This window comes from Semicossyphus pulcher, unplaced genomic scaffold (genome assembly GCF_022749685.1).
Source record: "Semicossyphus pulcher isolate SPU_LCO1_2020_fin unplaced genomic scaffold, fSemPul1.0.p SCAF_9, whole genome shotgun sequence".
Taxonomy (NCBI): domain Eukaryota; kingdom Metazoa; phylum Chordata; class Actinopteri; order Labriformes; family Labridae; genus Semicossyphus; species Semicossyphus pulcher.
The window spans coordinates 28,040,522-28,049,425 of record NW_027211770.1 but is presented as its reverse complement, the minus strand read 5'-3'; positions in this window follow the sequence as shown (position 1 = coordinate 28,049,425).

Below are 8,904 nucleotides of genomic sequence, written 5' to 3'. Positions count from 1 at the left end.
GTCTTTCCCCCTAAGGTCAAGAGTCTGCGGGAACACGAGGAACACCGCGTCTGAGAGCCTTCCACAACACAGCCGGCTGAGATAATCCTGCAGACGAGGAAAGCGCTGCTTCTCATTTCTCACATTTTCCTCTGTACGGCGAGAGGAATACAATGAATCCTAATCCTCCGCTCGGTCGCCGGCAGCCACCCCCTTCACATCCTGATAATTGAGGGGAGAGAATCGGCAGCATTGATTACTGGTACGAGTGGATGTAGGGGATTTGAGTCGAATTTAAAACATGCTGTTGCACATCACAGACTCTCCGCCCTCCCTGCCACTCAGCATCACCAGAACATTCAAATCCGTAACAGTTTATTTTGTTTATCCGACGTTGCTGCTGTGAGGTCAGCTAATCGACTTCACATGGACTTAACTTCATCTGGATTGTGCTTAAGGAAAGAGCCTCTTAAGCAGGAGGGATGATTGAGTACAGAGACAGACAATAACTTTAATCTGTGATAGCACTGTTTAGTGACAATAAAGCTCAATCAATTAGCCAATAGAAAACTGTATTGACTGATTTATTGTTCAGTTAATTAATCCAACAAGAATGCCAAACATTTGATGGTTCTACTTTTCAAATCCTCCAAATGAAATAAAATATGCAAGCTGTCAGTGCCTTCCAAAATGACACATACGAACGATTTTGAAACTTTCCTCACAAGAAATCTCAGATGTAGGGATCGGCTCGAACGCTTGATACAATTTCTGCTTATTTTTTGATGACAAGAACGATTTGGAGTACATTCTAAGCTTAATCCAAAAGGCAGCGGGACTTGGTCGATGTTCTTTAAGACGTTTCAGCTCTCATCCGAAAGGCTTCTTCAGTTCTAACTGACTGGTGGACAGAGCTAGAAATATAAGCCTCTGTAGGTCATTAGGATACTAATAGATGTGTAATCTGGGGCGAGTCGTTGGCCTGAGCTGTAAACCCAGTATCACTGAGGGTCGTTAGTACCCACTGGTGTTGATGGGTCGTTAAACTCAAGCCATCTATGTTAAGCTGGAAAAACCATCCCTGAACCGAGGTGGTGGCCTAAGGGCCCGATCAGACAGGACGCGTTTTAGCAGCTGGGGGCGGATTTTTGTCATTGTTTTCAGTGAGAGGCTTTTTGCGCGCTGCTTTTGCTTTGCAGAGCGCCTCGCTTTTTTCCGCTCAGTGCGCCTCGCGTTTTTGAGGAAACGCTCCGAGCGCCTCGAGTTGAAAAAACTTGAAACTCAAAGCAGAAAAGCGCCCGACGTCATGGCCGTTTTTTCTCATTGTCCAATCGGATGAAAGGAGAGGCGGGCCTTCTGTCAGTTTACAATGTAACAGTTAGGTTAATGAGAGCTAATGATTCGGTGGTTGCCTTAACAAAAGTAGGAGAAAAAAAGTTGCCCCCAGCTGCTAAAACGTCTGATCGGGTGTTTACGTCCACAAAAAAGGCAGTGCGGTGCGCCTCGTGTTTTACAGCCTGCAAAGCGCGTTCTGTCTGATCAGGCCCTAAGACACCACCTATCACCCACTTACAATGCAGTCGTTTTGCTTCTGCAACGCCAGAACGCTGTGTAAAAACACACACTGGAGTGCCGGCGTTGCTTTGTCCAATGTAAAATGGCAATGGCTGCCTGACGGGGGAGCTGCGTTACGGCGCTGAGGCAGAACCACAGCGTTAAAAGGACTGACTATTCCCATTCAATTCCATTCTATGCAAGCGAATGAGCCAAAAAAACATTTGTTTCAAATTTTCTTGAGTGACTTTAACCAGCGAAATCACAGCTTCAACAACAGCAAAGACAGGAGTGTGGTTGACCCACTAATGGGCTACAAACCAACTTTTTTTTGTGTGTGTTAAATCCAACAAGGTACGAATCTGGCCTCAGAAGTCAGTGGTCTTCTGCTCACATGTACGCATGTGTTACTGTGCTGTAAAGCTGGATGTCCATGTTGACAAGGAGCCACAAAGTCTTTTAGGGGAGGAGGTCGGGGTGCATATCTGCTTCAACAATTGTGCAGCCCCGTCTCCATGAAATATCTTATGTTATGTTTTAAGTGAATCATCATAGCTGAATTACGGTCAGTGTTTTTCAGATGGACGTGCTGCTTTGATTGGCTGAAGGGGCGGTTGGGTTAACAGAGGGTCTACAATGTGTAGAAACCTTCCTCTGGAGACGATGGTTCGCGTGCCTCTGTGGATTTGATTGCATATTAATACAGGCAACACATCATGACTCATTCTTCAAGTCACAGCGGGCTTTGTTAATAACAAACCAAGACCACCATCCAAAGTCTGAGCTTGTGTTGCTTTTGAAACATATTCACGAGAGATTAATAATGTGATTAGTTTGAGTTGGCAGCAGTTCTGACAGAGCTATTTGAAGCTCGGGCTCTGGGAAAGTCTCAGACCGCTTCATTTACATTCCTGCTTCAGACACATGAATTATTTTAAATTAAGGTTGAATCACAATAACAGTTTGGAGTCTTTAATTAAAACAGTTAATTTACAATGTAAGCATTATTATGGGACAGCTGAGTGATGTTGTGGCAGAAATAGCTATGTCTTTTCTCAGTACACTTCTAACACCCATTTCCCCCCAAATCATCTCATAAATCAGAACAAAGAAACTTCAAGGTCAGGAGAATACCAGAGCTGCTTCTGCTGGCTGTTGCACCACCATGAAAACAGGCAAATTGAAATAAAAGACACAAAACACGACAAGAAAGGAGCAGAAAAACAGTGACAGTGTTGCAGAGCAGTAATAAGTAGTGGTAATATTTGCCCCGTTCGTTTTAGCAGCCAAACAAGCTAAACCCAAACCATAGTTCAGTCTTTCCCAAAGCTTACTGTTCCCAGGCTGTAGCTGCTTTGTGCAGATGTTGTGGAACAACTGTATCTCATCAAGTGAGGAATGAATCATACAACTCCTAATTCGGCGGTGACGGGATTCACCAGTCCAAATGTTAAGCATGTCAGGTTTTGTAGCTTAAAAGATAAAAAAGGCTGCGTAAGGTGGAGCTCTGGTTGGGTGGAAAGGTCAAACAAACAGGACCACACCCGAAGAACTGGGGTTTTTATCTCGTGGGAAACCAAAAGTTAATGTTGATTTAATTAAACTTATTACGATTTTAATTAAAGCATACTGTGAGGAACTTTGGGTTTGTGTCGGTTGCGCTGACCCCTGTGGACGAAGCAGTACGTCTTCTCTCTTTGCAGAGCCTGTCCCTCATCTCATCCTGCTTTCCGTTAACGGTCAAACGTCTCTCTCGCTGTGAATCCTTGCCGTGGAAGATGTAAACAAAGGCTGTTAATCGCCTTTAATGTCTGACACTCGCCGCTCAGCAGTGGTTAAAGGCATTAAGAATGATAATCAATCTTCTCGCTGATGGTCCTGTTTGCTTTTGTAGGTCATATAGTGGCGTTTAAGTCTTTCTTAAATCAGCTAAAAACTCACAGGAGCTTTAACATTCGTAGTTTGGGAGTTAACTATTGTGCAATAACTTAAAATTGCACGTTAACCAATGTGATAATGATTGCTAGCTTGTCATAAATAGCACCTGACTTTGTCCTTTCTTTTACGAGATAAACGCCAAATATCGTCTAATATCGCGTTTGACATCATGACCTTCAAGAAGTTGTGCAGGACAGGTGCTCACTACAGAAGTTAAAATGATCGATTGTCGTATCTTCTGGAGGAAAAACGTTTCTGTTGTCACATGTTTTATTTGAAAGCAGATTTGTGAGATCAGTTTAAGTGGAAAGAAATGGATTAGATTAGGGATTTTGATGTCACTGCTTTGCCTTCTTCGCAGCGTGTGAGAACATCAACACAGAAAGAAACCTTAAATAACCATGAAATTACAAGAACATCAGCAGCGGTCTGAGTCAGTTTTAAGTCTCTATCCTCCTGTGTAGTCTGTAACCGGGTAACTGCACAGATCTATAGACTGTAAACAAGTTTATATAAGAAACTCTGATTTTTAATGAAAAGAGTCCAAATGAACGTTTCCTCCTCATGACGACGTCTTTGCTGTTTCATTTATGTAAATGTTTAAACTGCAGCCTGTCGGATTCCATCACAGCGAGGTTTCTTTTATAAGGGAAACTTTCACAAGCATCACAGAGGCTTATACATATTTATACCCTCAATTGCCTTTTCATTCATTTTTCTTCAGCTCTCTGTTCTTTGCTGCTGCCATGACCCAGTTTCCCCCGCGGGACTCAATTAAGTAACTCGTATTTACTGTGTATCTTAACTGAACATTGTTTGTGCATGCCCGTGCATACGTGTCCTTACAGAAACAACACATGAACCTGTCCGTAGAAGAAAACAACAGCCTTCTTCTCACAGGAGTTTTGACACAGTAGTGCATCCTCTAAGCCTCCCTGTATGCAGAAGGAAGAATAATTTGACGTGGCAGCCGAACAAGAATCATTTGAACAATGCAAGTAATGACAAACATTTCTTTTTCCAAACAAACCCCCGGCAATAAATGTGGTTGTTTTAATAATTGGAAGACGCTCCAGCTTCCAGCCCGGAGCATTGATTATCATTGCCACCAGTCGTCTGTGAAATAATCCTTGCTCAGGGGCTTACTGACAGTCATTGACCTGCAGGTTTTTATGCTCTTCTAAGTGAAGCAGGAAAGTAAGACAGCGGGGAGATGACAGATCTGATCAAAGGTGCAGCTGAACAAAATGCCGATCCTCACATTTCTTCTCTCTTCCTCCCTGCTTGTGCTCGTCATTGACATATATGTCAATTAATTGGTTTTGTTTAGTGGAGAGATTGTGGTTTTGATTAAATACAGTCATCTCTCAGGGGACTCGCAGTCCAGACTTTGTTTGTTTGGCCCATGCTTCACCCCCAACTGCCAGCCCGGGGGCCTTTTGGCTCTATACCCTATGTCCACCTGCCTTTTGGGGGCCTCGCCTTGTCATGGGGGCCCTAAATGTACTTCCAATCGCATTTGTTTGCAATTCATGCTGATTGACACAAGCAAAGTTTGTGTCCATGTGCTGTGAAACAGGGTTGTAGTTTTAGACACAACATGGCCAATATGTGGGTCTGAGTTTACCACAAATGGCAGACACAACCCATGCTTCTGTTTAGTCATCAATGTGGTGACTTAAGCAGAAAAATCGTAGGCTTTTCTGTGAGTTCTGCAGAAAATAAACCAGTGGTTGGCAAAAAAACCTGTCAGATTGCAGACTATGCAAAACATGGGTACCATATGTTACCACGCGTTCAACGAGGATCTTGGCTTTTTGCAGGCATGAAATCTCGAGCTCTTGTTGTAAAGTTCGGCCACCCCGGGGCTTTGTCCTTTTGTTTCTGTGTTCAACAGGTTGTGCTGAAATAAGTCACAGTTGATTTTCAGCGCTCATGTTACTAAGTTAGAGAAAGCAAGAGCTGCTGCAAAAAATCTGGAGAATAGGAAGCTCGCCTGCAACAACAGACAAACTGACACGTGGGCAGTAATATTGGCATAATATCAAGAATGTTACACCCCTCACTACAGTGTCAATGTCTTTTTTTTCAACTTAACCTGCCTGTATTCAGATTTCTAAACAAGATGAAACACTGGTCGTATACGACCATTACCAAAGGAAACCTCAGGGCACTGCTTTAGCTCAGTTGTTGGAGCAGACGCCCCGTGTGCAGAGATAAAGTGCTCAAGGCATCGGCCTAGTTACAACTTGCGGCCCTTGCTTCACCCCCAACTGCTTTCCCGTCCCGTCATTCCCCACTCTCTCCTCCCCATATTTCCTGTCAGTCTGTCCTATCTAATAAAAACTATAGAAAAGGCTGTTGCTGTTGGCGGTGCATTTTAAATAACTTAAAACATATCACCATTTGGCCTTAGTGTGGTAAATCCAGCCCCAAAAATGGCATTTATCTCACACTTGAAACCATTTCCTGTTTTGTTAAAGAATTAAAAAATGCAAACGGCAGATGTCCGGGCAGAAAACCAATGATCTGTTCATCTTCAACAATCGAGACCCAATCTAGTCGTACAGCCGTATAACCGTCAGTACTGAGAAGAATCATGTTTCATCACATGATAAATCAGGACCTTAAAATCTGAAGTCAGATTGAACTTTGGATTTGGAGAACACCCTACTCTCTGCTCACGTTGATTTCATCAGGGCTCTTTGGCAGAAATGTTACGGAAACATGTTTATCTTTTTCCACATATCTCTGCTTCCACTCAACCTGTCTAATCCACCTGTACATCAGCTGCTCGGGTTAGACAGAAACTTTTCTTCTCCATATTTGGTTTCAGTCTCAGGTTTTATCGAGGCTGCTGTCAGATCTCCGTCTCTGCTTCTTCTCCAAAGGATTTCTGCCTTCATGGCCGTTGGACGTTGGTGAGTACAAAAGCAGAAGTCTTGATCTGTAAGAAACGAACATCAAACCTCATATTAAAGTGGATGTTTCAGTCAGCCGACACCTGCTCTGCTGTTTCACTCCCCGTCAGCTGCTTGAAGTAGCAACATGACATCACATCTCACCTCAAATGCCAAATTCAGACTGCAGCTGGATGCTGGTGTGACTCGGCGGGTGTGTGGTGTCGACTGTAATAGCGTGACAATTGCCTGTTTTATCCCATGTGCTGTGTGAGACAGTGGAAAACAACTCGCGGAGCATCTGGGAGCCAAAGTCAGGATGTTTGTTCTTTGCTCTCCTGAGGTCGTCTTTATAAACTCTTATAATGCGTTCAGTGATTATGACTCACGGGAGCCATAGGCCCTCTATCGTGCTCAACTGTAAACATGGTGACGTGAAGGAGGAATCATTGTAACTATAAGTGTAAACATTTTACTTTTAACCTTGAGTCAGGAGCTGTGTACCAAATTAATCTCACCTGTGGGTGCAGCATCCGCACGAAAACATGCTACAAATCAGTGGGTTAAAAGTTGACCCTAGTTGACCCAATTATTCATTGGTAACATAAAATTAAATCTGAGTACGTTGGTCATAACATAATTTGCTTCTCTACATATTCTATTATCTATAAGTGCATCCCCGATGAATGTATTAGGATTAACGTAGAACTCTTGTCAGTATAGCAGTGAGTTTTTACCCAGCGTTGGTCTTGTTTTCACAGCAATGTCGGGTTTCTGGATCAAAACAATTCTTCTGTTTGGTGGTTTCTACACATGGATAAAATAAGCACCATTACACCAACGCATGACTCAGAACATCAGCACTGGTACTGGGTCAAGTAAATCCAGTATTGCATCAGTCTGTGTTCAGAGTGCCGCACACTCGAGCTTTTATTGGGTCGTTTCAGACTAAGAAGAGTTGGACCGGGTACACGTTGTTCTGGTCGAGTCGAAACATGCTCAGAATCAGCTGCGATCATGTCGTAAGAACTGCTTATCCAAAATGTTTTGGGGATTCTGTAAACCTTGTGAAATGAAGTGCTTTTCGGACTTTGATTCCCCAGATATTAAACAGCTCCGTCCATTCCCCACTCTTTCCTGAAAGTAGATTTATGCCAACGGGGGTTTTGAGGTTGGTTTTTACATTGGTCTGTTTTATTCCTTTTCTACTTACTGGGCAGGAAAGAGACCACAGCCCGCCTGCACCACAGAGTGAGTGATGATGATGAATGTTTCCTCTGTCTACTTTCATTCATAAAAGCCTGATTACACACTGAAACATTTGTTGCCGGTGCTGTCGGACCGACCAGTGAAGTTATCCATGGCACGTTATTGAGCACAATATCCATGTCCTGCAAGACAACTATGGTGATTGGTCAGGGTCCAGCAAAGAGGCTGAAGCATTTTAAGCTCTTCAAGTGGAGACGGCATTAACATGCCCGGCTGCCTTCAGGGCTTTCTGCAGGAAAAGCTTGTTCTCTTTGACCCTGAAGACAGCTGCTCGTTTGGATCTGTTAGCCCAGCAGGTAACATAGATGGGCTATTTCAGCCCAACCAAGGCTGGACTGTTTCTGCACATCAAAACGTCTGGGTTATGTTTAGTGGAAAGATTGCGGTTTCGATTAAATATTTGGTATATTGGGGCGCTCGTGCAGCCGCATGTTGGACTCCCACCCTCGGCCCTTTGCCGCATGGCACGCTCCACTATCTTCTCCCAATATTCCCTGTCTCTCCTCAGCTGCCCTATCAATAACAGCCAGAAAAAATCTTTTAAAGAAAAAACAGGTAGGTAGTAGTTAGTGCAGCATCAAGAATTGGTCTTTTAAGGTACTTAAACTTTGTTTGACCCGACTGCCACCCCAGCGGATTTCATGCCTCCATGTACCACATAACCGACCCTCGTAAAGGCATTTGTGTTACCGGCACAAAAATACACCTTTAATTCTAATACATTCCTTTGTACATCGTGCTGACTGACATTTGTAGCCATGCAAATAAATCTTCATATTATGTTTTCATGAGTATTTCACGAACAAAGAGGCCACTTGCTACATATTTTTCCCCAGCATGAATCAACCAGCGGTTTAGCATCACCGCGGCCACCTCTCAGGTGAGTCACAACAAGATGTGATGACTCTGCTCTTCTAATCTGATCGGAGCAGACCATCTGGATAACACAAACATTGTGGTGTCTGACTGCAATACAAAGTTCTCAGAACAAAATGTCTCTCGTGTTTCATTGGTAAGGTGAGTAACCGTTCAGATTTTTACCTGTTGAAAGTAAAATAAGCATTAGCTGCCTTTTTACTGAAATGCTGTAGAACTGTGGAATCATCATTGTCTTCCACAGCTGCTACGGTCAGGGACGTTGAACTATGTTTTTGGAGGGGTGGTGAATTAATTAGATGAATATTCATATTTTTTTAATTTCTTCCTTTGCCTCTGACTAAAGTTTAATCTTATAAAGTTGAGCCCAAAATATTTTTGATTATTA